Genomic DNA, 15,398 nt, shown 5'->3' with positions numbered 1-15,398 from the left:
CGTGTGTGCACACACACGCACACATACACACACACACACACACACACACACACACACACACACACACGCACGCACGCACACCCCCCATTAGAGGTTAAGGGGTCAGGAACCCTGTGACCAGACGAACCATTTCATCTGGTCTAGGTATAGACAGACAATCTATGGGAATCAAACACCCCGCAGCCACATTTACACACACACCACCACCACCACCCCCCCACCCCGGTCTCTCTTCTATACAAGGCAACTATTCGACCCTCTCTTGGGAGGGCAGAGATTCCCAATGATTAGTCCTGCCCTCGCCAGAAGGGGGGGGGGGGGGGGGGGGGGTTGGGAACACGGCTACAAATGAAATTACACAGACCTTTCGACTCTGTTCAAGCCGAGCACATTGTTTGCCGCTCTACTCCCATCCCCAACTTGGCTGGATGGAATCAAACCCATCCAGCCAAGTTGGGGATGGGAGTAGAGCGGCAAACAATGTGCTTACACTTGGTTTACACTGGTTGTTTTAGCTTGAGAGAGGGTCCCAGTAAGCGTGTGCATGGGACTGTGTGTGTGTGTGTGTGTGTGTGTAATTTGGCTGAACACCGTAAACTAATTTGAGGCTAAATGAAAGCATTCCGTAGGCTCTCTGAGGGTTTTTGAAAGTTTGCCGAAAGAGTCTGCTGACAAGTGACATTAGAGCAGAACATCAGGACTGGGATCCTGCAGGAAAAAAAAGAAAAGAAAAGATTCTGGACATTTTTGTTTTCATAACACAAGGCTAAGAAAGAGGCAACGGCTTACACCTGTAGTGCAAAGGGAAGCAACAGGAGACTTTGTCTACAAAATAAAATTGCAATTTTCAAGTGATGGCTTTCTGAAGACCACATTCTGCAGTAACAATGAAAGGAAATTGCAACCACAGTGCCCCTCTCGCCTGTTACAGTACATGAAATGATGGCAGGTCTGCCCAGCGTACCTTCCAGCAGCCACAGTCACAACGAAGGAAGGCAAAAACATATTCTTAGAGAACAATTCAATTGAAACAAAGGCTTCATTTACATATCTCTTGTACAATGTTGGATAGATTAGCTAGATTTTGATGAAAATGTATAATTCTACTCCTCATTAAGGCCACTAAATATTTTACTTTGGCACAATACCCATACATTAAGGGAAAAAGAGGCAAATATGTTACGGTCATCCTAGATGAGGACTGAGTTATGTGCCACCAAACACCACTGAATCGCTCTTCAAAACAAACGTACACATCCCTCAAATGTAAAAGTTACCTTTGATTAATGTTTGGCACTTCGCATGAACCCCAAACACTAACCGAGAGATGAGATCTCAATGTGGATGTGGTCGAATCTCAAAGCCTCTAGGAGTTTACTGCAATGTTCCTATTGTCAGTTTGGTCGGTAAGTGCCAATAAATGCCACAGTGGAACACAGTCAAGGACGTCTTTACACCATTACCGCTGAAAAAGGAACAACCGCCAAGAAAGAAAAAAAAAAGGGGGGGTAGAAGAAGAGTAGCACTAGAGTAGTGCATGGCTAGAAATGGCTGCCTGCACTAATGAGAATGCTGCATAAGTTACTTTAGAGAATTACGCAAAAACTGACTTGATTAAGGGGAACTAATCAGAGCATTTTCAGCCTTGTCTGACAATACAATGGGTTTCCTCTTACACGTCACATAATGGCTGCTGAGTCTTCACTCTTCAAGTCACCCCAATAACGAGCCATAAAAAACACGCTTATAGACAGTCACAGTGTGGAGTCATTTACAAGACGCAATAAATCATCAAAGCCCAGTCCCTAGACCGGCCTTCTTCATGAGCTACCGACCTAATCTCCCCTCGCATCTCGTCTGCAGAGATATGGGGGTCCTCTCATGTGCTCGCTGGGTAGACAGCTGCGAGCGGACGTTTAACTGAGCTCCAGTCGCTTTGGCCTCCCAAACCCAATTTAGTCAACAGCTATATATGGATCGACACACATTTTAATTAGGATAAGCACCGCGCCGCCATTCCTTATCTTTTCCATTAGCAGCTTTTGAAGTCGGAGGTACCTTAAAACAAGCAAATGCCCTTTTTTGAAAGTGCGGCACCTTCCTGAGCCCTTTTGGAAAATCCAACTGTAATTCCAGGGAATGTTGAAGAGATAACGATTCCACGCAGGTAAGCAGACCGGCACGAGGGAGAACCAATTAAAATCCCCCGGGACAGAGGCTCAGGGACACCAGACAAGAAGGAACACATGACCCGGGAGGGAACCTGCCTGACAGGGCTGCTGCTGCCTATTGTGAGCCAACAAACCAGAGACTTCAAGCAACGTGAAGGCCGGGCCCCTCGCTTGTCAATTCTATTGTTAGGAGCAGACAGGAGCCGCTCCCCATTCACCTCGTACACATTCAATACTCTGCATTGTTTGGGGGAGCCAAATGGCAAAGGCAGGCACACATGCCTTGGAGAATCTGAACACACACACACACACACACACCTTTCTAGATTCTAGCGAACTTTAAATGGTAAATTACTAAATAAAGGTGTTTAAAAAAAAAGGGCAGATCCGTAATGAAGGAGGCAAGGGTAGATGGTGGCGCATGGAGTAGTGTGGTGGGCTGGGAGCTGCAAGGTTGGTGGTTTGAATCCCGGCTGCCCCATATCGATGTGTCCCCGAGCAAGACCCCCAACCCCTAATTGCTCCCCAGGCAAAGATGTGATGCATGGGTTACAATGCAATGTAAGTCGCGTTGGATAAAAGCATCAGCTAAATGAAATGTTAAGGGGGGCACACAGTGGTGGCACCATTTTTGTGCTGCCATAAAGGATGTTATCAAATTGACAGGTGATGCATGGTCGTTGTACAGAACAATGTACAGAACAAATCCCCATTGGGAAAATGCTCCACCTCTTCATTTCTAACATAAATGCAGTAATTCTGATTCGAATCCAACCGGTTTTCATATGAATGAGAAGATATAAGCAGACAAACGCATTGAAAAAAATTCTAAAATGTCAAGTATAATCTGTTCTTCAATGCACCACACTTCATCCATCCATCCATCAGATGTGTGTGTGCGCTGATCTACAGCCAGAAGCCAAAGCCACCGGTCTCTTTTTATCCCTGCGACTGGGTTGCAGCTGAAGGGTTGACAGACTTGTTCGCAGAGGGGCCGAGGGGAGAACTCGTGGGGGGGGTGGGGGGGGCGAAAGGGAGATCGTTGGGCGGAAAGACAGCGATAGATTTAGGCGGCAGAAAAAAAGCGAGTGATATAACGATGGAACACGTGGTGGATTGAGCTAAGGGTAGGGCGGTATGGGAGGGGGGCTGCTGCCATTGTTTCTTGCTAGGTCAGCAGATTGGGACTGACTCCAGGGCGGCTTATCTTTCTGCAGGAATACCACAATTGCACCAAAAGGCAGACATGTGTCACGGTTTGGTCTCTCTTCCTGTGTTATTTTGTAGTTTTCATGTCTCTTGTGTTCCTGGGTAACTTCACTTCCTGCCTTGTCCTGTGATTGCCTGATTGATTCCACCTGTGTCCAATCACCTGCACCTCCCTTGTGTATTTAAGCCCTGTGTGCCTGTTGTCCAGTGTCGTGTCATTGTCTATATGTTCCCCGCTGTTGGAGCACGTTATTGGTTTTGTCAGGAATAAAGAGCACTTTTTGATCGAGAACCTCTGCATTTGAGTCCTGCTTCCGCCTGCTTCAGCACCGACCCTGACAGAATGACACGACCAAAGAAGGACTCAGCAGACTCCTGGTACGACTTGGGCCCGGAATACCTGGATGTGAGGAGCCCGTTTTTCCAGCGCAAGACGGACTTCATTTTTGGTCCCAGGAGCTATCAGAAGGCGTGCCTGGAACTAAGGGACCTCCTCAACCCGAGGAAGAGCCCGAGGAGGAGGAGGAAACGAACCCCTCCAGCCCCGGCTCCTGACCCGGTCCAAAGACGCTTGCCCCAGCCCGTTCCTGCGCCGAGACGCCCGTCAGCGCCCGTTCCGGCGCCGAGACGCCCGTCAGCGCCCGTTCCGGCCCCCAGAGTCCAGTCTCCGCCCGTTCCGGCCCCCAGAGTCCAGTCTCCGCCCGTTCCGGCCCCCAGAGTCCAGTCTCCGCCCGTTCCGGCCCCCAGAGTCCAGTCTCCGCCCGTTCCGGCCCCCAGAGTCCAGTCTCCGCCCGTTCCGGCCCCCAGAGTCCAGTCTCCGCCCGTTCCGGCCCCCAGAGTCCAGTCTCCGCCCGTTCCGGCCCCCAGAGTCCAGTCTCCGCCCGTTCCGGCCCCCAGAGTCCAGTCTCCGCCCGTTCCGGCCCCCAGAGTCCAGTCTCCGCCCGTTCCGGCCCCCAGAGTCCAGTCTCCGCCCGTTCCGGCCCCCAGAGTCCAGTCTCCGCCCGTTCCGGCCCCCAGAGTCCAGTCTCCGCCCGTTCCGGCCCCCAGAGTCCAGTCTCCGCCCGTTCCGGCCCCCAGAGTCCAGTCTCCGCCCGTTCCGGCCCCCAGAGTCCAGTCTCCGCCCGTTCCGGCCCCCAGAGTCCAGTCTCCTTCCCCGCCCCCACGGCCCCCGACGATGACCCCTCCCTCCCACCCTCTTGTGACCGCCTGGAAGTCGGTCCTTGAGGGGGGGGTGGGGTCAGGGGTTGGGCCGGAGCCCCAAGCCTCGACGACGCCGGAGCCGCACTGCTCGGCGCCCCCCGCCACGACGACGCCGCAGCCGCACTGCTCGGCGCCCCCCGCCACGACGACGCCGGAGCCGCACTGCTCGGCGCCCCCCGCCACGACGTCGCCGCAGCCGCACTGCTCGGCGCCCCCCGCCGCGACGACGCCGCAGCCGCACTGCTCGGCGCCCCCCGCCGCGACGACGCCGCAGCCGCACTGCTCGGCGCCCCCCGCCGCGACGACGCCGCAGCCGCACTGCTCGGCGCCCCCCGCCGCGACGACGCCGCAGCCGCACAGCTCGGCGCCCCCCTCCGCGACGACGCCGCAGCCGCACAGCTCGGCGCCCCCCTCCGCGACGACGCCGCAGCCGCACAGCTCGGCGCCCCCCGCCACGAGGCACGGCCGCCGCAGCGGTCGGCCCCCCGAGACCCTGAAGCCCGGCCGCCGTAGCGGTCGGCCCCCCGAGACCCGGAAGCCCGGCCGCCGTAGCGGTCGGCCCCCCGAGACCCGGAAGCCCGGCCGCCGTAGCGGTCGCCCCCCCGAGACCCTGAAGCCCGGCCGCCGTAGCGGTCGCCCCCCCGAGACCCTGAAGCCCGGTCGCCGTAGCGGTAGACCCCCCGAAGGACCCGACGAGTGGCCGCCATCACCCTGAGTTCCCTGCGCGGTCCAAGATCGTTGGGTTCCCACCCTCCCTCCCCTTGTCTGTGTTTCTCTGGTTCTGTTCCCCTTGAGGACCGTCTGGAATTCGGTCCTTGAGGGGGGGGTTCTGTCACGGTTTGGTCTCTCTTCCTGTGTTATTTTGTAGTTTTCATGTCTCTTGTGTTCCTGGGTAACTTCACTTCCTGCCTTGTCCTGTGATTGCCTGATTGATTCCACCTGTGTCCAATCACCTGCACCTCCCTTGTGTATTTAAGCCCTGTGTGCCTGTTGTCCAGTGTCGTGTCATTGTCTATATGTTCCCCGCTGTTGGAGCACGTTATTGGTTTTGTCAGGAATAAAGAGCACTTTTTGATCGAGAACCTCTGCATTTGAGTCCTGCTTCCGCCTGCTTCAGCACCGACCCTGACAACATGAGAGGGAAAGGAGGAGACCAGCACTACAAACTCCAGGATGCTGGAATTACTACAGTGAAGATGATGAGCCTAAACTCTACAGAATTATATTCATATTGGGGGGGGGGGGGTGTACACAAATGACAATTTGTGACAATTAACCTGTTCGGAAAGCTTTGCTTTATGTTTCAGGCATGTACGCACATCCCACAATGAGCCGAAGGACCCAAAACAACTGTGGGTTTCAGCACTGATATCTATAGTGCAGACAGAGATATGAAAGATATCACCCTTGTCATCCAACTCTGTAAACCTGCCTGTTTAGGCCTAAAAGCGTGACAAGTACCACCTTTGTGATCCATCGCCACATAAATAGTTTGTGTGTGTGTGTGTGCATGTGTGTGCGTGTGTTTCTTCAAAGCACAGCCTGCTTTAAAACAGCTCCGTGGGGTCACGGGAAGCTGTGGAATGTGTTGCAGGTCAAAGCACACACGGGGGATGCCAGGTTCGCTCAGGTCGGCTCCCACGGCTGCATGAAAGTAAACAGCTTGGCAGCGCAGTTAACAGAACAGGCTGCACTGGACATCCGGGGAAAAATAGATCAGACACCAAAATCCCATTTCCCCATCTATCACTTGTAAGCGGCATTTAAATCCACCACCTTACCAACGCACGTCGCCAACTCCAAATCAGCACCACGTCCTCGGTGTGAACATTCCCCTGAACGGCAGCCAGCAGTAAAACGTCCCGCCTGGTATTTGCCCACCAGCTTTACAAACACAGGTAATCTTGTAGCGCGATAAAAGGACGCCTGACTTTAACAGTATGGGCACATCTTCTGAAAAAAAAACAAAAAAAAACAGAGAAATCATTCATCATGTAGTCAAGGAGGTGAAGGGGTGGGTGGGTGCCCTCCCAAGTCATTTAGCCGAGGATGTGCACTGCAGCGGGGAGGCAAGTAACCCAGCCGAACACAATGCTGGCATTCTGCACCCAGTCCAAAAAGGCAAAGGCGCTACAATCTTTCTGAAGAAAGGAATCGGACAATGCAGCATTTGTCTGGTAGCCAGACGGAGAACAAGCTCCCCAGAGACACGTGGATGTGAAACCCTGTGCGCACCAACTTTAGGCTCAGAAGATTACTATAAACGGCCTTATTTTAAATTGACACAGCAGAAAAACAGATATTGGATTATGTCAATTATATTCAAACTGATTACGCAAAGCCTTGCAGACAGCAGCCTTGGGAAAAAGAAAGGGAGAAGTACTTATTGAGCATCGAGTCCCATGCTTTTCATTAATCCTCAACAAAGCAAACAGCAAGTTGTAGGTAAGGCCTTGCTCTGCAGCATGCGGCTCATGCAGCGTGCATTAAATGAACAACGCAACGCCGTAGCAAACTGTGCAGTCATGCTAATGACATAAAGCCCGGACACTGAACTCCAACCTCCACTATTGCCGTAATAAACCGGAGCCTTATTGAAGCGTTCATATACATGCGTTCATTAGAGAGATGGCATCATTAAAAAAGGTTTATAAATGTCGAGACAGATCAAGCTCCATTAAACAAAGCTAATAAAATAAATCATCTCACCACCTTCACATCAAAACCACTCAAAGCTTTGTCTCTTGAGACACAGGAGCACGTTTGACATTTAATGCGGTTTATAAAATGCCCGACACACAGGTTGCCCCTTCACCAACAAAGCAAAGGGGCAACAGCACACTCCAGCAACCACCTCATCGGAGAGGCTCCAACGTCTCATCAGGCATAAGAGGAACCTCAAATCTAAAAACCTAGCAGGCCTCGTGGTTCATAGGTCCGATTACCTGAGGTACACTGACAATACCACCAAGACACACGCAGTGCTGCTGCAGGTGGAGGCCCTCCCTCCCACAAGCTCCACTGCTCGTCACCCCACCGGACAAAGACAGTGGGAAGCAGCTGATGTGACCACTGTTTCCTTGAGGGTTAGCTGCACACACACTGCCCATAGCACGGCACATAGATAAAAGTCTATTTTCGGCCCCTTGATTAGCACTGAGCCCCCCCCCCCCCCTATCCCCTCGCCCCCCTGTAATGTAAGCCAGCTGTCGCACTCAAAACGCTGCACAAAAAAAAAAAAAAAAGCACTGTTTACAGCTCCGCATATTGTACCCGGTGTGTTTGAGTGGTGTTTCGTCTTCTTCCTTCTGTCCCCATTTTGTACTCCGAGAGGCCTGGCAGCACTCCAGCGTACTCTCCTAACTAATAAACAAAGAACGGTTGCCCTTATATAGCGCTATTCAAACTCTACAACCTCCACAGGCAACATCTGAGGCTTGCAGGGAGGTGGGAAGTGCAAGCAATTCTCTTCCAGCCGGAGAGATTTTTTAGCCAAGGGCAAGGAGCATCCAAGGTACGGTTGCGTAACGGGCCTGTATTGACGGCCACTTTAAGTGCTCTTTCGGGTGCCGTTCAGGTTGGATAGGTCCGAGAGGGCTGCAAAGTGAGGCCTAACCAACAGCAAAGTGGTCAAGTGTCACGGTGTTCGATGAGGCCTTCACACATAGCGATGAGGCTGCCCATATTAGTCAACATGCTTAAAACCATATATGACAAAAGAAGAAATTAATAATACCAAAAGCCTCTTTTTTTTGTCTACAGTGGTAGCGAACAAAAAAGATATTGTGAGAGGAGTTTACTGATAATTTCATCCATTCAAAGTACCCGTTCATCACGTTCACACATGCAGAACACCCCCCCCCTCTTTCGAATTCTGCCAGAACCATTTCAGCCCCTCTGCAGGCAGCTCTGCCTTATACAGGGGGGGCGGGGGGGGGGGGGTCACCCCCCATGCAATGGCTACCAAACATTTGTAGCAAGAATTTATCCTCAAGACAAAACCAAGAATAGATGCCCCGGGCTGCAGGAGGGGTGGGATAAGATTCCAGCACTCCCTAAATGTTCAATGGACCCTGCTCAAAGAAGCCCCGCAGTCACTTCCCGGGGAATTCCAACACCGCGGCATCACAAGGCCAAAAGAGAATTTGACGAGTGACCCAAATGGGGAAATTCTGTCAGCAAAACACAAACACGTTGAGTAATGAAAAAAACATTTGTAATTGATGTAATAGATAGTTTCACCCAACTGCCTTCAAAGCAGCAGGGAAAAGAAGGACTAATCATTTCGGTGGCAGATCCAATTGACATCCTGTCTTTTTCAAATGCCCATTATTTATCTCCTCTCATAATATCTACAGTGTGGACACCAGTTAAGACTGCGCACACACTCTACGGCGCAAAAAAAGCCAACCTGAATGTTGGATGTTTTCTGACTCATCCGCGACGCTTGGCGTGACGCATGCAAACACGCTTCGGATATGACACCAGAAATAACCGCAACAAGCAGTATTTGTCATCAAGGAGTCCACTGAATGAATCCTCCTCCCAGACTTTTCAATCCCGGTGCGATTGTTTTATCTTGAGGGAATTCGTACATCTTCCTGGTTTCTTTGGCAAGATCAAAAGCCGCCACCCCCCAAGCAGAAAAAGGCATATTTCTCCCCATTGCTCAAAGTAACTGAAGTATTCATTCAAGCTTTTGACACGCAGAGACGAAAGGGTGTGGTTTAGCACAATGTTGCCAGGCCGCACAACGTTTGGTACGGAGCAGCCGGTCTGTTCACAGCGCGCCGTGTGCCCGAGGTCCCGGCAGCAGCAGACACCTGATTAGGTTACATTTCTGGCCTGGTGACTAAGAGACATGAGCCTTGAGCTGGCAACCATGGCAGCAGGGATTTCTGCCAGAGATGCACGCCAGTAATAGCCGAAGAGCTCATGCAACTGCAACCTGAAACACATTTCAGAGCAGATCAAATTCCAGGCAGTGAGGGGGGGGGGGGGGTGGGGGGGGAGATTGACGGCCCGGCAATGGAATTATGTAAACAATAAGCTCAGATCACAACTCCCCAATGCCACATTTTACATTGGTCCCACGGAAAAAAATAAACGATAGACAGTTTATTAAGGATAACCAAAATCAACACCACCAGTGGTGAAATACACATGAATGCAATAGTAGGGTCCAGCTATAGCAGATCCATCACCAAACAGTTATGGGAAGCTAAAAAAAAATAAAATAAAAAAAAAAAAGACACTTGGTGCATATATAGCCGGTATTCATTTCCAAAAGATCAATATAACCCACAGGACGTCCCCTCTTCTCTCCTGGTGTTCTCTGCTGGAGCTTCAGGGTGTAGCCGATACATACAATGGCATTACAGACGCATGAGCATGATGTGTGTAGTCCCCGCAAAGATTGTCATGTTTTGAAGTGTTGATCGGGACATTTTAGCACAAGCAAACAAAATAGACGCTTTGATCATTCAGGTGAACATTTAACTCGTCAGCGTGGCAACATGGGCTTCGCTCGTACGTCAACAAGCGTCAAATGACATAGTGTTCATACAAACTACATACAGCAATCAAACAATGGGCCAAATGGTCTGACAAAGTCAATCCATTACAACTGGTAAACATGATGTGGTCATGAAAATTGTCACGCCCTACTGAGGTAACCGTTCATTCAAAACGAGAGTTTTCATCCCGCATCGCTATGACAACTTAACACAGTACCTGCTGCTCTAGACTTCTCAGCAGGATCAAGGTTTTGTGTTTTTAGCCTAGATTGGGGTGGGGGGGGGGGATGGGGGGTCCACTGACAGGACCACATATGGAGATGGCTTCAGGGCCCTGGCTGCTCAGACAGACTGTTCCTCCTCCTCCACGATGTTTAATTTTAGACCAAAAAACAAATCCTTCACGCAGAATATTTAAAACCAACAAATTAGCAAAAGCAGGAATAGTTTGTGGTGGTACTGGCAGACAAACCACCGGCTTCCATGTATTTATGTGATGAAATACACATTGGACGGTGCATGCTTACCAGAACTTAGTGGGCGGTGGAGAAAAAAAACGGAAAGAAGGGGTGTTCCAAAAAGACTCAGCTGCATCCAGCCAACAATGACCAGCCTCCAATAGATACACTTCACACAAGGAACATTCAATGAAATGGTTTAATGCTTCACTGATTATGCGCAGACCAAAAATGTCATTTGAATGCAACGAGGTGATTTCTTCATTGCCCGCCATTTATTTTTGCTCTATGAGATTTAACATTTTAGCCGGTGGCTCAAAGCCAGCGTTGATAACAACAACGCTAACGGTGCAAATGGGAGTGCTTTAAGAGGTTAGGCAACAAGTGTGGCTTTGTCACCGCAAGTGGTGTTTAATACTGTAGCAGCAACTCTCTCACAAGGAAAAAAAAAAAATAGAAGAGCAACTGCAAACTCGAACTGTAAGGATGTGTAGGTCTGCAAATTAAATCACCACCCAAATTGAAAACTACATATTGAAAGTCTTAAGAATGATACCCAAGTATATGTGTGCCTTCATTCAATTCTTATCACAGTTTTCACATCATTACCAAGATTGAGGAGAGAATTGGGGCAAAAGACAGAATAAAATCCCAGAAGAACTCATGCCACATAATAGGAATAAACATTCATCACTCAACAAGACATCAGAACAACTCTGGAACAAGCGTCAAGGGATGCAATTTAACCAGATTTTTCTCTGTGCAGCTTAAATTCTGTCTCACACATATATTTACACTCCAGCTTGCATCCACGTGGAAAAAGAAAAAGCCTCGTCATCCCAATTTTTGCACCAAAAAGGAACACAGATCACAAACTCAGCGTTTCCTTTCTCTTCCACCAGCCTCTTTACCGATCACGTTCTCGTACCCCACAGAGCGGCCTGGCTGAGCATGAGCAGCAAACTGTGGGCTCCCTCTTGGTTTAAAGTGTCATTACAGGTTGTTTATTACCTGCTCTCTTTGGTCACTGTTGACGGCAAAGGCCGGTCTCCACGCAGAACAAAAGGGGGCCGATCAATGAATTAACCACGTGCTGCTGATAAGTAACCCCTCCCCTGCCGGACGGGATGAAGGGCCGTCACGAGCCAGCCGCACACCGCCGCAGAAACTCACGCAGACTTTGGGAATCAGCAAATTGCTTGCATTAGTATCTTCATGTTTAACATCTCAGCGGGCAAGGAGCTGTGGGCTTTGCTGTGACAGTAACTCACTTTGCGTTTTAACTTATTCCACCGATGCAAAGCATCGCTGCAAACTCCGGTGTCGTTTGATGAAGATTCACACGGCGGCTACTTCCCTGCCCCTCGTTTCAGCACCAAATAACTGAACAGCTACTCAGGAAAGATTAGAATTGTGAAGATTTCAAACCGCCATTAGCGGTTAATGGACGCAATCGACACATTACAAAAAGGTCAGCGCGGTAGCTCGTATGACTAAAGAAGCCTTTCACGTCGGGTAAGCCAGATAGAGTTTGGTCAATCTAATCAATTATTTAGACCGTTGCTGGTGGCAGAGATGAATTCTAAGCAGCAGCAGCTGATGGTGAAGGTTAGCGATGAGGTTGAAGAAAATGACATTTTCACAGAGATGAAACAGAAGCACAACTGATCGGTGGAGAAGAACAGCAGCCTGGCTCATTAAGCGAGAGCTGCCATTTTTAAAGGACATATTTTAACATAGGGCAGCTTGAGAGGATGGGATGACATTCTACTGCTGCCGCAATTTACTTTGCACCTTTATTAACTACAGACCTCTGGAAAATCCATTTTTATAACTGCCACTGCAACATTCCCATGAGAAATTCTGTCCAAAACACCCAAACGGACCGCAGCGCGGTGTTAGACACACCTGGAGGATGGGTAGCAAACCAGTGAGAAGAGAGCTCTCCTTCCTGAGGCATTACAGAAACATTGGAGCGGCCAGCAGCCTATAAGGTCATATGTCTTCTTCTGACAAGCCAAGGGCGTGTGGGGGAGTGTGTGTGTGCGTCCGGGTGATGGGAGGTTTCAGGCGACGATATACCTGCCCATTAAACTGCCAAAAAAAAAAAAAAACTCCCTTGCACATCCAACATCTCCGGCTTCATCCCCAGTGGCCCATTCTCACATGACCAGTCCCAGCCCCACAAGGGGCACCCCCACCCCGCCTCCTGGAGAATGGACTTTATTGATCCTTGAAGCACAAGCTCGGCACATAAACAAGCTCGGCACACTACTCAGTTTCCTGCCACATAGGCAGAGGGCACGTCTTAAAATATCGTGACATTGGCCGCAGGAACAACATCAGATGACGCATGTGATTGGCAGCCTGTGTTGTCTATGAAGGGGCGTGGCAGCCCCCCCCCCCCTCCCTCTCAATCCATGCAACATAAGCCATGCATCATTCTACACGTCTTCTCTTCTCCAATGCAGCTCTGCTTTCCTTATGGAGGGGGGGGGGTCTCGTAGGTGTCCCCGCACGGTGCAGGACCGTTAACGGTGTGGTGAAGCTACGGTGCTTTACACCGGTTGCCGCCCTTGAAATGTACGAGTTAATCTCGACATGCATTATTAAAAAGAAAAAAGTTGAAAACTGTAGGAGTTATAGTGGCGGCACGAGTGACCCCGGTAACGTAACATGGCGGTGGGCTGCACCCCCCCCCCCTCCCCAAGCCCAGTGTCCTGTAAAGTCGTGACATTTTTTTTTTTAAATAAAACAATGTCAATAGAGAAGTCCGAAATTGAAGGCGCCACAAGTTCTGTTGATTCTGAGCACAACTCAGGTTCTCAGGCAGCGATTCATTCAAAAGCCGGAGGAAAAACGAAATGTAACGAAGTGGTCAACAGAGAGGCTCCCATGCGGGGGGGGGTGGGGGGGAGAGAGAGACTCACGCCGGGCTCATGCACACGCGCGCACACACTCACACACAACGTGCGGGTTTTATCAAAACCCTTTTCCTCGCAGAGCCGGTCGGACGGATCGCCCCCCCCCCCCCGCCCCGGTGCGGGGAGCGATGGGCAGCGGAATAAGCGGATCATCGTAACGTGGTGGTACACCTACCTTCCGCTGCACTACACGGGCATCTCAAGCAGGGCAGCCCGGGGAAGATGCACATGGGCCGACAGTCCCGCTTCTCACGAGTAGAATTCCCTCCGCGCTGAGAGGAATTTCCAAGTGGCTGGACAGTGCGCGAGCAGCGGCACTATGTGTGTAAATTGGGGAGGGGGGAGATAATCCTACGGTGGGGTGAAGAGGAAATGCGTCATCATTAATGGACCGAACGTTTGTAGTCCATCAGTTCACCCACGTTGTAAACGTAGACTACAAATTGGAGGAGGGGGTTAAGGGTTTCTTTATTTTTGTATATATATATTCTAGTAATGGGTCTTTTTCTGTTGTCGTTGGTTGGCTGCAGGTTATCTGGCTCTGTATGGGTAAAAAGTAAATGCCCTTAAGTATTGGTCTCAAGCCAAAAGGGAAAATGAAAGGAGATTTCCCTGTGAAAGGCATCCAAGCCTCAACACCTGCTCAAATATAGGCCATTGTTTATTTTACTGTAGGCTGAGGGTGGTGACAACTAGCAACCTCGGACCCACTTCTCCCTTTCAAAACCGGGATCGCATCATCTAAGATACTACATCCATTTAGTACTGTTTTGCATAAAAACACACATGGCTCGGAACATATACAGATGATGGATCTATAATTACAGTCAAATGTCTCATTGAATTGAATGAAAAAATGTGTCCAAACCTTTGACTGGTGCTGCTTATATACAGTAATGTTTTGTACAGTAAATAGGCTACGGTAAATAGTTTGATCAGTTAAAAATTCTCAAGTGATTCGTCTGTAGTTACATAGTTGATCATGATTGTCTGCTTAACTATACAGGTGTTCAATTTGGATAGACAGAGAGAAACCTCGCTCCTTCAGCGGACAAAGGTGCAGTCTACTCATTATGCACAATGGAGGTTAAATATCCAATTCAACAAACACTTTAACGACAGTCTTTCACATAGTGGCTATGCTTCGTTTTGACTAAACCAATAATGAGTGAAACGGTTGAAGTGGCCCTTTAAGTGCAAGAGCTAAAATTATTTCAGCCATAAAATACTAAACGCTGGGCCCAGCAACTCCCTGGAAGAAAGACATTTGATAGAGATTATTATTTTTGCAGGGGTCGCTGGAGGTGAAGCAGGACAAAAATATAAACTGAGGGATAGGAAGCATTTGCTCCACATGCTATAAATGGATGTCCTTGTTGTCGGGGTAAAGTTGGCTGAAATGTGAACCTAAGGTGGGGCAAAGCTTGAGAGGATGAGCCGGAGCGGGACAATCTTAGCCAGATTGCAGACATTCTGAGGGAAGCCCCTTGTGACTGTCATAGCCGTCAACACGTCTGTCCTTCTGTCTGCTTCTACAATCTTTACTTCCAGAAGCACTCCATCATCAGGTATGTAACATGTCTGAGGGACAAAGAGCTAATTTATTTCAGATTAAGTTTTTGGTATCAATTATTCATGTGATAAACAAATGAAGTCCTGCTTAACACCACCTAAATCAGGAAATAATGGTCAAAGGATAGGTTATTCCGAAATAAGAGCTGAAAGACTGTAGCAGTTTTTTTTCAACAAGACACACATAGGTATGCAAGAGGGGGAAAAATCATTTTCAAGTAAAGCAGACCTACGAAATTAGATTTCAGGGTGCGTCTAACTTGGCAATTCATCATCAGTGCTATAACCTAATAAGGTGTTCCTGTACTAAATAAAATAACATCCCCCACAAACACTCAATAAAAACTA

General features: G+C 49.5%; 1 protein-coding gene across 2 annotated transcripts in view; it reads right to left on the bottom strand.

The window, feature by feature from the left end:
* tln2a (talin 2a) overlaps positions 1–13,819 on the bottom strand; it is a 66,777-nt gene extending 52,958 nt beyond the window's left edge. For both annotated transcript variants that reach the window (XM_037489335.2, XM_062561819.1), the window contains exon 1: positions 13,654–13,819. The gene's annotated coding sequence lies outside the window, so the exon portion shown is untranslated. The remainder of the gene's footprint in view (positions 1–13,653) is intronic.
* Between the last annotated feature and the right edge of the window lie 1,579 nt (positions 13,820–15,398).

Source organism: Pungitius pungitius, chromosome 4, assembly GCF_949316345.1.
Source record: "Pungitius pungitius chromosome 4, fPunPun2.1, whole genome shotgun sequence".
Lineage (NCBI taxonomy): Eukaryota > Metazoa > Chordata > Actinopteri > Perciformes > Gasterosteidae > Pungitius > Pungitius pungitius.
This window is presented reverse-complemented; position numbering and strand designations above follow the sequence as displayed.